Below are 15,899 nucleotides of genomic sequence, written 5' to 3'. Positions count from 1 at the left end.
TGACTTGATATATTATTGCCAAAAGTTTGGATGCACCGTGCATGTATGTGTATATATATATATATATATATATATATATATATATATATATATATATATATTGTAACGTATCCGGTATCTCATGAGGCAGAGGCTTCTTGATGGTACAAGGGTCTTTATTCACAGTTAGTTATATTACAACTCTCAGCGGTTGTCACGCTCAAAGCTAGCAGCTTTCCCTTCGAGTAGTGTGTGAAGACTGACGCGCATGCTCAGTTCACTCCGGAAGTATCCCCACAGCATAGTGTTCCCCAATACAACACTCCCACACATCAGTTCCTATCTGCAGTCGAGACACTACCAATGCTCACCCCTGTATGTGTACTGCTGATTCGCTACATACTCCCCGCCCAACAATAAGGTCAACGCCCACGTTGATAACACATCACACACCCCCTTGTACCAAAACATCTTTTTTCTTTAACAGCTTCTTTGTTTTTTTTCAATCACAGCATGTTGCACTCTCAGACTTCCCCACATCTCCTCCCCCACAATATCTCATGTCATGCACCTTTTTTTTTACTTTCTGTTACAACAATACAACATCTCCAACCACCATCTCCTCTCTTTTTTTTTTTTTTTTTTTTTTTTTTTTTTAGTACAACTCAAAGTTGTGGAATCGTCCTGGAGCCCTTGGCTCTCTCCGTGGCCGTGTTAGTCTCTGTGAATCTGTCTGCGGGGCTGATCCCCCCTGCAGTGTCTCTGGGCTTTCACGTCCCTGGGTGGGGCCCGCCCGGTCATAGCCGGACGCCCCTCTCTGTGGGAACAGCGTCCTTCTTTCAGCCGGTCTAGGTGAAACCGCCGGGCGGCCGAGATCTGGGGGAAAGGTGCACCCCCCCCGGTATGGGGCCAACCTGTCTCTGTGGAGTACCTTCCTGCCACCAAGTGGCATCTGCACTCGGTACACCACTTCCCCCATTCTCTCCATGACCCTGCATGGGCCTGTCCAGTGACAGTCCAGTTTAGGGCTACGCCCTTTTTTTCTCTGGGGTGTGTACACCCAGACCAACTCCCCCCCCTGGAAATGGTTTCCTTTTGCCCTCACATCATAGTTCCTTTTTTGTTTCATGCCTGCTTTCTCTAGCTGGTCCCGAGCGAAGTGGTGAGCGGACTCTAAGCGATCTTGTAGCCTCCTGGCATACTCTCGCCCTGGGGGAGCGTCCAGTGCATCTGGTGGCTTGCCGAACGCTATTTCTGCTGGTGTCCGCAGTTCTCGACCTAACATGAGCAGAGCTGGGGTGCAGGAGGTGGACTCGTGTGTGGCGGATCTGTAGGCCATGAGGATGAGCGGCAGGTGCGTGTCCCAGTCCCTCTGGTGTTCCTCCGTGAGGATGGCCAACTGCTTTTTCAGCGTTCTATTGAATCTTTCTACAAGGCCATCGCTCTGGGGGTGCAATGCTGTGGTCCGTGTCTTTTTAATGTTCAGTTTCTCGCACATGGTGGCGAACACTCGTGACTCAAAGTTTCTCCCTTGGTCACTGTGTAGGGTCTCTGGTGCTCCGAACCTACTGAACATGCCGGTTACTAGTGCGTCGACCACCGTCCCCGCCTCCTGGTCGGGTAGTGCGTACGCCTCTGGCCATTTTGTGAAATAGTCCATGGCGACCAGGACGTACTTGTTCCCACTGTCTGAGCAGGGAAAAGGTCCCATCACGTCTACCCCTACCCTCTCCATGGGGGCTCCTGCTGCTAGCTGTTGAAGCGGGGCGCGAGACTGATCTAACGGGCCTTTGTACGCTGCGCAGAGGTCGCAGCGTCGACAGAAGTCCTGTACGTCTCTCCCCATCCTCCCCCAATAAAAACCTTGTCTGATACGGCGGAGCGTTTTGTTTACCCCAAAGTGCCCAGCCCCTACAGTTCCATGGCAGCTCCTGCACACCTCCTCCCTCAACGTTGTCGGCACTACTTTCCGCCACTTATGCTCTCCTGTCGCTGGCTCCTTCCAGGACTTCATCAGCACTCCGTTACTCAAACTCAGGGTGTCGAACCCCGCCCACAGCCCTTTGGTTGTGTCGGTGGCCCCCGCCACCTCTTCCCAGGGCGGCTTCTGGCCCTCTTCTACCCATTGCAGTACTGATGACAGCTCTCTGTCGTTTTCTTGGTGGCCCTTCCAATCCGCTGCCTCTGCTACCCGCAGCGTCCTGCACACTGGCCCATCCCCTGTGTGGTTAGGGCAGATCCTAGCTTCCTCTTGGAGCTCTCTCTCTCTTCCTTCTCTCTTTTCGCAGTACGTACACCCTCTCTCTGCACAGGGTCGTCGTGACAGGGCGTCTGCGTTGACGTGGCGCGCCCCTGCCCTGTGTTCTATCGTGAAGTTGTAGTCTGCCATTTTCTCTAACCAGCGGCACACTTGTCCCTCCGGCTCTCTGAAGGACCATAGCCACTGCAGCGCCGAGTGGTCGGTCCGTATGGTGAACCGTGGCTGTCCCAGGAGGTAATATCTAAAGTGTCTTAGTGCTTCTACTACGGCGAGGAGCTCCCGGCGGGTGACGCAGTAGTTACGTTCTGCTTTATCGAAAGTCTTGCTATAGTACGCCACCACCCGCTCCCCGTCCGGCCCCGCCTGGGACAGCACGGCCCCCATACCCCCATTGCTGGCATCAGTGTCTAGTAGGAACGGCAGGGCGGGGTCTGGTGCTCTAAGCACTGGAGACTCGGTCAGTGCTTTCTTGAGGGCTTTGAATGCTAGGTGGCATTCTGTCGTCCAGTGGAAGTCTGCGTTCTTCTCTTTTAACCTGAACAGCGGTTCCGCTATTTTAGAAAACCCGTTCACGAATTTCCTGTAGTATGCGGCTAGCCCTACGAAGCTCTCGAGTTCGCCTTTGTTTCTGGGGGTGGGCCACTCCATGACCGCCTGAGTCTTCTCTTCTAGGGTGCGAATGCCCCCCGCGCCGATGCCATGCCCTAAGAACTCCACCCTCCTCTTCAGGAAGTGGCACTTGTCTGGGTGTAACTTTAGACCCGCCTCTGCTATCTTCTGCAGGACTTTTCGTAACGCCCCCACTGCTGCCTGGAACGTGCCCCCGTGTGTCAAGATGTCATCTAAATACACGACGCATTCGGATCGGGGAATGTCTCCCAGCAACTTCTCCATTAACCTCTCGAACGTTGCTGGTGCGTTGCACAGCCCGAAGCTGAGTACTCGAAACTGCCACAGCCCCTTCTCTGTGCGGAAGGCGGTCTTTTGCTTGGCATCGTCGCGGAGGGGCACCTGCCAGTACCCGCTACGGAGGTCTAGGGATGAGAACCAGGATGACTCTCCGGCGGCGTCTAACAGTTCCTCTATGATGGGCATCGGGTATGCGTCTTTTTTTGTCACTTTGTTCAGCCCCCTATAGTCTACACAAAATCGCATTTTGGGGCTATTTTTCTTTTTCACCAGCACTACCCCTGACGCCCACGGGCTTTCTGATGGCTCAATGATCCCCGCCCGCAGCATGTTCTCTACAGCTTCGTTCGCTATCTCTCTCCTCGCCGCTGGGACCCGACGGGGATATGACCTGACGGGTCGCGCCCCCTCCGTGTCTATTTCGTGTTCCACCAGGTGGGTACAGCCTAGCTCATCATCTGACATGGCGAAAATGTCTTTATATTCCTCTAGTACCCTCCACAGTTCATCGCTCTGCTGGGTCTCTAACCCTTCGCTCTGGCGTTTGTGCAATCCCCTGAGCATCTCTAACCTCTCTCTCTCCCCCTCTGCCTGTTGCGCTGGCTGAGGGCAAGTGTTTGGAGGTGGGCTAGGGGTGGGGCTTTGTGGAGGGGCTTGGTCTGCTGGGTGGGGCTCATGCACTACGGTGACGCGATATACGGTGATGTTATTTACATTAGCTCTCTCCTCTGGAACGGTGGGAGGGTGGCCCATCTGGACTACTGGCCCCCCTGCAAATGTCAATGTGCTTTTTCCTAGGTCTACTGTGCATTTGTTTAGCGTCAAGTAGTCTTCCCCTAGGATGCAGGGTCCCGTCATTTCTACCACCCACACCGGAAAGTCCACTGTCTGTTCCCCCACTGTTATCATTACGTGTCCCCTCCCCCTCATTGGCATCAACTCACCGGATACTGTTCTTAGTAGTTGTGCTGCTGGCTGCTCCAGGCGCGTCCCCTCGGGCATCATGTTGACGTTCACCAGCGTTGCCGTACACCCCGTGTCCACCAGGGCGGCGCAGTATCTCCCCTGTATGTAGACTGGAACATGGCAGCCGTTCATCGCGCGCGGCCCGCTCTGCATGCTGACAGCCCGGCGGAGCCCCACCTCCCCGTTGCTGTCGGTGGGCCCCCTCCTGCGATGATGTGGCTACGGGGACTGTGGCATCGTAGACCCGTCTCGCCCCATCTGGACGGGCCCTGTGCCGTTTCCCTGGTTCCACGCTCTCCGGCGGCAGTCTGCTTCCCGATGTCCGGGGCGTCCGCATCCCCAGCAGATCATGTTCCCTCTGGCCCAGCTGTTGTTCCGCTGAGTGGGCTGTCGAGCGGGGTTGGGCTGCAGGGTCGCTCTGCGGAGCAGTTGTTCTGTCAGCTGTTGTACTGACTCGGACAGTTCTTTCACCCTGTCGCCCTGCTCTCTCACCGTGTTGCTTTGCTCTGCCCAGGCCGTCTTCCACGCTGGTTCTTCTTGTAACTGGCTCTCCGCGGCCATTCTGACCACTGGGGCGGCCTCCATTATGCCGCTGCTCTTGTCCCAGCCTTCTACTGTCTCTATCTCCAGTGCCAGCCCCAGCGCTGCTCCCAATGTTTTCGGGTGTCCCAGCGTTACCTTCTGGCTTAGGCTCCGTGGCTCGATGGCCTGGACAAAGTAGCTTAGGGCTAGTCCATCCAGCGTCTCCGTCGGTAGCTGGCTGTATGCGCGCCGGCTGAGAGTCTCAATGTCTGTTGCCAGTGCACGTAGTGACTCACCCTGTCGTCTGCGTCTGTTACACAGTTCTGCGGCTACGATGGCCTGCTCCTCGCATCGGCCGAAACGTCTCTGCAGGACCCCCATCACCACATCCCAGTCCTTTGTATCAGCTATTGCCGACACGCACGCTGTAGCTTCGCCCTCGAGGGCCATGACGAGGTAGCTGGCTCTCTCCCTTCTCGTCCAGCCATTCCAATCTGCAGCCTCTGTAAACTGCTTGCAGTATGCCTCCCATTCGACTTTACCGTTGAATTTTGGCGGGGTGATTTCCTTTCTTCCCCGCCGCTCGCCGTCCTTTGCCGCCTCGACCCGTGTCCCGTCTTTGTCCTCGGGCCGTAGGCTGGCTCCGCTGGTCTGTGGCACAGCCTCCATGGCTACAGCGGCAGTGTCAACCCGCTCGATCTTCACTCTCACCGGTCCCGGTTCTTCCGCTCCTTCTCCCGCCTCGCTAGCTTGCCTGCTAGCTCCCTTGGGCTGCGGGCTAGCTTCCGTGGCTACGGTGCTAGCTCTGTCTGACTCGGATTTTATTTTCACCAACCCCAGGCTTTCTGTTGTTTTTCTTTCTTGGTTCCCTGTGGTAGCAGCTGCGTCTACCCAGACATCATCCTCCTCGGCCGGCTGGTAGTCTGCCCCGGCTCTCGCCTCTCCCGCCTCTCGATTGAGCCGCTTGCGCTCTTTCTTCAGGAACTTGTTAACCATTTCGCTAATCTGGAGGCAATATTCACCGTTTAAACTTCTGACGCCAGTGTAACGTATCCGGTATCTCATGAGGCAGAGGCTTCTTGATGGTACAAGGGTCTTTATTCACAGTTAGTTATATTACAACTCTCAGCGGTTGTCACGCTCAAAGCTAGCAGCTTTCCCTTCGAGTAGTGTGTGAAGACTGACGCGCATGCTCAGTTCACTCCGGAAGTATCCCCACAGCATAGTGTTCCCCAATACAACACTCCCACACATCAGTTCCTATCTGCAGTCGAGACACTACCAATGCTCACCCCTGTATGTGTACTGCTGATTCGCTACAATATATATAAAATCACTGACATCATCAGTGATGTCATCTCATCAGTGATGTCACTTGAGCAATTCTGATGTCATCAGTGATGTCACTCGAGCAATTCTGATGTCATCAGTGATGTCACTCGAGCAATTCTGATGTCATCAGTGATGTCACTTGAGCAATTGTGATGTCATCAGTGATGTCACTCGAGCAATTGTGATCAGAAGCGTCATGCCCATTGAAACTGAGGGGGCAGTTGCCACCTCCGATTTTTTGAAAAAAAGAAAAGAAGGGGGAAGTAAAATTCATGCTGTTAGTTATTATAGGTATAGTTTGCATAGCAAGTTAGTTGGCTATACTTGTACTACCATGCAGCTAAAGTTAGCATTGTAATGTTAGCCAGAGCTGTTATGGCAGTGAGCTGTTACACTTTATCTGGGCAGACTGATTGAATCATTGCAGATCTATTCAGACCTTCGGTCGCCACTGACATTTTTTAGCCGGGGACCTTTGGTCGCCACCGAATGTGGCCCCCTCAGAATTTTGGTTCGCATGACGCCCCTGATTGTGATGTCATACATCCTTCCTGGCTGAGGCTATATAAGTGTGGAAGATGGCAAAAGACAGCAGTGACATGGCGTCGACAAGCCGCGGAGAGGCCCTGGCCCTTCCCAGAATCCACTGTCCCGACCACCCTGATGCCATGCTGGTGGAGGACTACAGAGCAGGGGACATGATCTGCCCCGAATGCGGCCTAGTAGTGGGCGACCGTGTAATCGATGTGGGCTCAGAGTGGAGGACATTTACCAATGAGAAAGCCACCAAAGATGCATCCAGAGTGGGAGATGCCCAGAACCCGCTGCTCAATGGGGGAGACCTGACCACCATGATCAGTAAGGGAAGTTTGGTAACTCAAAGTACAGGAACCATCGGACCATGAGCAGCTCGGACCGGGCAATGCTCAACGTCTTCAAAGAGATCACCACCATGGCCGACAGCATCAACCTACCTCGGAACATCATCGACAGAACAAACAACTTATTCAAACAAGTTTACAAACAGAAGAGCCTGAAAGTGCAAAGCCAACAACACCATCAGTTCAGCCTGTCTCTATCTCGCATGTAGACAAGAAGGTGTTCCAAGGACATTTAAAGAGATCTGCGCCGTCTCCCCTATCTCCAAGAAGAAAATTGGCCGCTGCTTCAAGCTGATCCTCAAGGCGCAGGAGTGGAGCGTTGACCTCATCACCACAGGAGACTTCATGTCCCGCTTCTGCTCCAACCTGGGCTTGCCCAAGCAGGTCCAGATGGCCGCCACCTTCATTGCCAGGAAGGTGGAGGAGCTGGACCTGGTGCCCGGCAGGAGCCCCATCTCTGTGGCCGCAGCAGCCATCTACATGGCCTCACAGGCCTCCGCTGAGAAGAAGACCCAGAAAGAGATCAGAGACATAGCTGGAGTGGCGGATGTGACCATTAGGCAGTTGTACCGAGCCATCTACCTGCGTGCCGCAGACCTCTTCCCTCCAGACTTCAAATTTGACACGCCTGTCGACAAACTGCCCCAAATGTGAAGATGCTACGCACAGTGACAACACTCTGCTGTACTTATAGGATTATATTATTTTTCTTTGGGGGTTGGGATGTTTATTTTTTCCCTCCTAACTTAAGACTTCAAGCCTTTGTTGAGGCACTCTTGCAGGAATACAGAGTCAAAGTGAGAAAAGATATGTACTGTAATTGGTGCTTTCAATTCTAGGCTGGTTTCATACTGTATAATACTTTCTACTATTTCTTTTTGGAGATTGTTTTCAAGGTTCTATTTGGTTTGCTTGTTTGCATTCTTTTTAGTAAATTATGAAAACGGCTTTTCAGTAAATCATGATCACTTTGTGGTTTGAGTAACAAAGATTTTGGTTACTGAAAAAAATAATCTGCGACCTTGTGATTGATTGATTGAATTAATTAATTTGACAAATTAAAAAATAGAATCCACCAACAAGCATACAGTATAAAATAATTCATCAGGATATCACAATAAAGTCTCTAAACTTATTTCCATTGTGTCATCGTTGATGATGTCACGCCTCGGCCCCTAGTGGCCACACCATAAAAAGGAAGGAAGCCATTGTCAATCTGAAGGCTATCACCGAGTATGAAGTAGAGACTAGTAGCCTATGGTAAAAAAAAAAAAAAAAAAAAGGCGAATTTGCAATAGGTGTGACCAGATATGGGAATTTTTGGACCAACAGCTGGTCCAACAGCTGGTCGCAGCTAAAAATTGCAGAATTAAATTCTGCTTACTGTTGCTGAAATTCCAATTTCCAATTGTGTTTCCTGTATCCTGTCCCAATCCATTTCAATTAAAATTTCTCAGTTGAATTGGAATTGAGTCCATTCATGAATTGACTCCAAACTAGTCTCACAGTAGCCAGCCGCACATAATATCTACACACACAGCACGCACATGCACACACACACACACACACACACACACACGCTTCTACACACATGCACACATTGTTTTAATGTGCAAAATAATAATTTTTCAATGGCTTCTACTGGAGTTGTGCAGAATCGTTCTTTTTATTTTGAAGACTAGTCACGTGGCAACTATACACTGCGCATGGGACCATGGGAAATGGGGGGGGGGGGGGGGGGGGGGGGATTTAAATACCCCCCCCCCCCCCAAATAAATCTGTTTTCCTGTTATTCCGTTGATACAGAAAAAATTTAAAAACATTATTTACTTGTTTTTTTCATTTTTTGTTTGACAGTTCGAATGGAATAATGGAATGGCGGATGGTACATGACCATTTTCCAGCGCAGAGTTGGATGTGCGAATTTCTCCTTGGAAAATTAAATCATTTTTAGAAAGTTTCTCTTCAGAGAACTTATATTATATGTATACTATATCCTTCCATAAGACCATTCACTTTTCTCCAAATAAAACTTACCTGGCTAAGATTTAAACTGTCAGAAAAAGTATCGCCTCAACATTGTCCCAGCCTTCACATGAGTCATTCACACACTTTGAAATCTGAAGAAGCACTATTTCTTTTCCATGGGGGTTCAAGTGAACCTGATCACGCACAAACTAAAGGCAATATTATTGTGCTATGACTTAACGCTCTTCTACTGAAGCCCCGGGAGACTGGGCTAGCGTTTAGTCAGGTGCACACACCTGGGTGGTGCAGGCAAACAAGCAGCGTTTTTACAAGGTGTCATGTGTCTAAACCCAGTAGGCTACCCTCTCCATTTCTGCTGCTAAATGTTGCTAAATCAACAGGGTGGCACCCATATAGGTCAGTGGGTGGCACCTGAGAGCGCAGCAGACTGGCCTCCCTCTGGACATTCCCAGACATTACAGTAAGATGAGGCGCTCCATAAGGTTTAGGCAAGATTAGGTGAGGAAAAAAAGGAAGAAATTGGCCACTGGCGATGCATTACGTGTGTGTGTGTGTGTGTGTGTGTGTGTGTGTGTGTGTGTGTGTGTGCGCGCGTGCGTGCGTGCGTGCGTGTGTGTGCGTGTGCGTGCGTGCATGTGTCTGTGTGCTGACATGAGAGAGGCCCCTGAATCAAAGAGGGTCCAGTGCTAAATTGGAGTTGAGTCAGTGAACTTTGTCCTGTGATTCACAGCTGAGGAATGCCTGTTGTGCTCCAATCAGCAGCAGAGCAGAGCAGAGGAGAGGAGCACAGGGCACAGTGGGCACAGTGGAGAGGAGCACAGGGCACAGTGGGCACAGTGGCACCTTTGACTGAAAAATGTCTTCTCCTCAAGTTGACTGTAAAAAAGTGCCTGTCGGTTCTTCTTCTGCCTTTCTTCAAGTGCCATGTCGGTTCTCCTTCTGCCTTTCTCCATTTTCACCCTCTTTATCCCACACCTACATTCAAATAGTCCACATCCCGAGCCCACACGCACGCACATGTACAATGACCAACCTGACACATCTAAATCACCCAGACTGTTCAAGACCTCAAACCACCCACACAGTCAGGGGCTCCGGAAGACCTACGGCTCAATGGGAATTCCCCCCGGCTGGATGCTGGATTAACAAGACAGGTCTTTCGCAGAGAGAGAGAGAGAGAGAGAGGGAGAGAGAGAGAGAGAGAGAGAGAGAGAGAGAGAGAGAGAGAGAGAGAGGGAGAGAGAGAGAGAGAGAGAGAGAGGGAGAGAGAGAGACTAGACCACCCTTTATCTGTCTTCATTCCATGCTCAGCCATCATGTCTGGCTGGCTCCCATTCATACTTTGACTATTCACTCAATGCTGAACAACAGAATGTAGACAATAATGGACAAAGTGACGGTGACATCACATTGACTTTAGACCGGCTTGTTTGAAACAGGCTGTGCAGAGGACGAAGCTAATATACACAGTGTAAACCATGTGCTTATAACATCAATATCAAAGGCTATTTGTAAGGATTCATGAGTGAGCATTTGTTGTTATACAATACAAACAAACGTTAATATCTCAAAAACTATAGATCACATCGCTTATCTTTTGACATTCCGAGTGAGAGCAGAAGTAGCTCAAGAGTCGGATGTATATGCATGCCATGTTAAAGTTGTGTGAACTGTCGCAGTTTTTAAAATGAAGTGAATTTAGTAAACAGCACAGCCGGCTAGAGTGAGACACTCAAGGCTGGCTCCATAGGGTCCCATTGTAAAGTTACCCATTTCCACCCAGTGACAACGTTTGTTTACCAAAATGCTGATGGGCTCCCTCGTATACAGCTGCACAGAACAAGACTAGCTTTGCTACAACACTGTTCTTGTATAATTACACAATTAGCTGTAAATATGTCTACTTTTTTCTAACCTACATGACATGTTTGTACACACCACTGACTAACCCATAACTAACCTACATGACATGTTTGTACACACCACTGACTAACCCATAACTAACCTACATGACATGTTTGTACACACCTGATTTACATTTACATGACATGTTTGTACACACCACTGACTAACCCATAACTAACCTACATGACATGTTTGTACACACCACTGACTAACCCATAACTAACCTACATGACATGTTTGTACACACCTGATTTACATTTACATGACATGTTTGTACACACCACTGACTGACCCATAACTAACCTACATGACATGTTTGTACACACCACTGACTAACCCATAACTAACCTACATGACATGTTTGTACACACCACTGACTAACCTACATGACATGTTTGTACACACCACTGACTAACCCATAACTAACCTACATGACATGTTTGTACACACCACTGACTGACCCATAACTAACCTACATGACATGTTTGTACACACCACTGACTAACCCATAACTAACCTACATGACATGTTTGTACACACCACTGACTAACCACTGACTAACCTACATGACATGTTTGTACACACCACTGACTAACCTACATGACATGTTTGTACACACCACTGACTAACCACTGACTAACCTACATGACATGTTTGTACACACCACTGACTAACCCATAACTAACCTACATGACATGTTTGTACACACCACTGACTAACCCATAACTAACCTACATGACATGTTTGTACACACCACTGACTAACCACTGACTAACCTACATGACATGTTTGTACACACCACTGACTGACCCATAACTAACCTACATGACATGTTTGTACACACCACTGACTAACCCATAACTAACCTACATGACATGTTTGTACACACCACTGACTAACCCATAACTAACCTACATGACATGTTTGTACACACCACTGACTAACCCATAACTAACCTACATGACATGTTTGTACACACCACTGACTAACCACTGACTAACCTACATGACATGTTTGTACACACCACTGACTGACCCATAACTAACCTACATGACATGTTTGTACACACCACTGACTGACCCATAACTAACCTACATGACATGTTTGTACACACCACTGACTAACCCATAACTAACCTACATGACATGTTTGTACACACCACTGACTAACCTACATGACATGTTTGTACACACCACTGACTAACCCATAACTAACCTACATGACATGTTTGTACACACCACTGACTGACCCATAACTAACCTACATGACATGTTTGTACACACCACTGACTAACCTACATGACATGTTTGTACACACCACTGACTAACCCATAACTAACCTACATGACATGTTTGTACACACCACTGACTGACCCATACAATACATGTATAAGATTGAGGAAGCATCAACTGTTGGCGGACATATTTGGTGGGTGAAGCAACAACAACAACAAAACATGTGGTACCACATTGCAGTTTTTTCTGGTAATACTCAATCAGCCAAGTGTATTTACAGAATACTAGAGTGCTTAAAACATTAAATTACGGTTCAATTAAACAAAACCCATGCTGCACTGTGGACTTTTGGTCTTATTTACCAGCTTATTTTAACATCTTATTCACCTTGACAGAAAAAATGACATTGCCAGTAAAGTTTTATGGTGTTCTGTTGTGAATATCGTTAGTGTCTGGTTGTAGAATAGACATTGGCAGCCAAAAGGTAAACAGTGACAGTGAACCACTTGAAGAAAACCACTTGTGATCAAGAGATGGAGCCAGGAGTCAGAAGTCGTCTTAAATGATGGATTAACATAGACCTTGGCCAAGAGATTCACTGTTGGCCAAGAGATGCACTCCTGTATATTCACCAATGGATACACAGGCTTACCATGGCCGTAACTAGCTATGAGGACGGGGAGGTCCGGACCTCCCCTAATATTTCAGAGAAAAAAAAGAAAAAAAAGAAAAAAAATTATAAAACAATCTGCATGGAAAAGCATGAAAAACACGGGATCGCTTTTATTTTGAAACGAAAGGCAGGTCAGGCAGGAAGTCATCTGACGCCGCCTCCGCGGTAGCTTGATTCCGAGAGAGCAGCAGCATGGTGGTGAGTGATGACTGTCTGTCTGCCTGGCGAGATAATTGAAGGTGAGCGAGCTGCGAGACAGTGAGCGAGTGAACGACAGACAGTGAGTGACACTGACAGATTTTTTAGCAACAACCAAGAAAGTAAGTGTCTAGTCTGTCTCTTAAGTAATGTTACCTGTGTGACACGTTGGGATGCTACTGGCTAATCATGCATGATGCCAATTGCCAAGCTCCCGAAGTCAGGTATGCAGGTGGCTATATGCATGGTTTCAGTTTCATGACCCAATAAGTAACAAAAAGAGGTGGTGTAAAGTTAAAAACAACATAATATATTTTATTTTATTTTTCAATCGTTCTTATCAGGAATAAATAAATGTCCCTCTGTATGTTTTTTTTATTATCGATGATGACTTTGTGTGTTGTGTACGGCTTGGGTTGTGTACCTGTGTTTGTAGGTGTCATTTTGATATGAATTTGGCTAAAACAGTTTGTGTTTGTTAGTTACAATTATGTTGACAGGAGAGCTGAGCAGGTGGTGACATGAAAGAGAATACTGAATAATGACATCACAACAGTAATCCTAATGTTGATTTAAAATGATATATTACTCTAAATATGGCTAAAAAAAAGGGGGAAAAAACCCTAAAAAGAAATTCGGCAGCGCCCTTGCGGGCGCCACAGAGTCCGCCTCCCCTTGCTGGACCTCCCCTATTTCGGGACCCTGGTTACGGCCCTGAGGCTTACATGCCATGAACAGAAAGTCAAACATATCAATCATCATTATCAATCATTGTGGCGATAATGTTAAAGATCAAGACAAGACAAGATCTTTAACAAGGTGGCAGACCGCCTGCTACAGGACACAGCTTCGCAGAATAATAGGCTATGGGCCGGGAATGTGAACCATGTTTCTGTGTAAGGATGCCTGTGGCAAAACCATCCTTGTCATGGACATGCAAGTGGAAGGCTTGTTGATAGTCTGGGAGACCGAGGGCTGCTGTGGAGACAAGTGACTGCTTTAGGGTTTGGAAAGCGTCCTTCATTTCTTGTGACAATGCTTGTGACCAAGTCATCCTTTGCGGCATGTGTTTCAGTGTTGATGCCCGCACGATCGTGTCATAATTTGCAGCTGTAATCGTGCAACCAGTGTCTCACGTAGTTTGCCATCCCCAGAAACGATGTCATGCTTGTCTTTGTGGCAGGAGGAGGAAAGGAGCCCAGTACTTTGACCGTTTCCGGGGACAACAGTCTTTGTCCATTTGACAACAGGTGACCAAGGTAATAGGTATGTTACAGTGGGCAGGCAAAACTGTACATGTAACTTTGCAAGTGATGCACTATGTCCTTTCTCAGCGAGGCAGGTCAGCAGTGTAACAGAGTCAATTTCGCACGCCTCCTTAGTTGGCGATGCTGCTATCAGCAGGTCATCAGCATACATCAACAAAGAACTTCCACCTGGCAATGTCAATGATTGCAAATCTCTTCTCACAGCTTCGGCATATATTGTCTGTGAATCATAAATCTTGTGGCAGATTAATTTGCTCTTTTCCCATTATGTTTTATGAGTGAGTATGACAGACAGTTTGGGCAATACTTCATTGCGAACTTCCATCTATTTTACAATTATTGTACTCCTTTAATTTGGCTCTTGGGAAATGTATTTGTTCACTTTTGTCTTTGTATATTAATTAATTAATTTGAATTGACATGACATGACATGACATTGCTTTGAGACATTCAGAGCCAGTTTAGTATTAGAAAAGGAAGCCTGCAGAGATGAATTCAGCCTGCATGGCAAGAAGTTCACATCAATGGAAATTTCCATTGCAAAAGATTTATTGGGGATGAGGGCCATTCTGTGTTTGACCCACTAGCAATGACTTACAGTGTTGGGCAAGTTACTTTCAAAATGTAATATAATACAAATTACTAGTTACTCTCATTTTAAAGTAATAAGTTACTTTACAATATTACTGTCTGTGTAGAGTAACTCGTTACTTATTATTACACTACTTTTGCATTACTTTCACCAAAATAACAGCAGTAGCAGAATGACATTGTCGCCCCGGAACCATCCCGATACAGAATTTCAACCGTCTTGAAGTCAGTGTAAACCGTCCAAAATTCTAAATGTTATCATTTTTCCTTTGTTATTGTCATCTATATTGATTATTTGCATAAAAACACACACATTTGATTAGGAAATCATTGTAACTTTATTTAAATATATGCTTTGATAAAAAAAAATAACTGAATTTGTAACTTGCGTTACTTGACAAAGTAACTGGTATAATATGACTGAAATCCTATTGGTAATAAGTTATAATATTACTGAGTTACTGCTAAAAGCAGTGGCGGACTGCATAATCGGGCACGTCGGGCAAATGCCCGGTGGCCTGGCCTGGCCTGGCCTGCCAAAAAAAAAAAAAAAAAAAAAATTTTTTTTTTTTTTTTTTTTTTTTTTTGCAAGCCAGGCCAGGCCACTCACTGAACAGCAGGCCAGGCGCCGCCTACTGGTTTACTAGTGGTTTTATTACTTTATTCAGGTTTAAAGTGGGTGCATCTCATTGTAAAATTGGACTTGGCCCAAATTGGGCTTCAAACGGCCCAAATTGGGCTTCAAACGGCCCAAATCGGGCTTCAAACAGCCCAAATCTGGCTTTAAACGACCCAAATCTGGCTTCAAACGGCCCAAATTGGGCTTCAAACGGCCCAAATTGAGCTTCAAAGAGATTCACTGTTGGCCAAGAGATGCACTCCTGTATATTCACCAATGGATACACAGGCTTACATGCCATGAACAGAAAGTCAAACATATCAATCATCATTATCAATCATTGTGGCGATAATGTTAAAGATCAAGACAAGACAAGATCTTTAACAAGGTGGCAGACCGCCTGCTACAGGACACAGCTTCGCAGAATAATAGGCTATGGGCCGGGAATGTGAACCATAAAAACCATCCTTGTCATGGACATGCAAGTGGAAGGCTTGTTGATAGTCTGGGAGACCGAGGGCTGCTGTGGAGACAAGTGACTGCTTTAGGGTTTGGAAAGCGTCCTTCATTTC

General features: G+C 47.5%; 1 pseudogene across 1 annotated transcript; it reads left to right on the top strand.

The window, feature by feature from the left end:
- The first annotated feature begins 6,567 nt into the window (after positions 1-6,567).
- Positions 6,568-7,503, top strand: LOC310774987 (transcription initiation factor IIB pseudogene; annotated as a pseudogene). Its single transcript has one exon. The product of its transcript is annotated as a transcription initiation factor IIB pseudogene (transcript).
- The last annotated feature ends 8,396 nt before the right edge of the window (positions 7,504-15,899 follow it).

The sequence above is a fragment of the Poromitra crassiceps genome (assembly GCF_964638095.1).
Source record: "Poromitra crassiceps genome assembly, chromosome: 4".
NCBI lineage: Eukaryota > Metazoa > Chordata > Actinopteri > Beryciformes > Melamphaidae > Poromitra > Poromitra crassiceps.
This window is presented reverse-complemented; position numbering and strand designations above follow the sequence as displayed.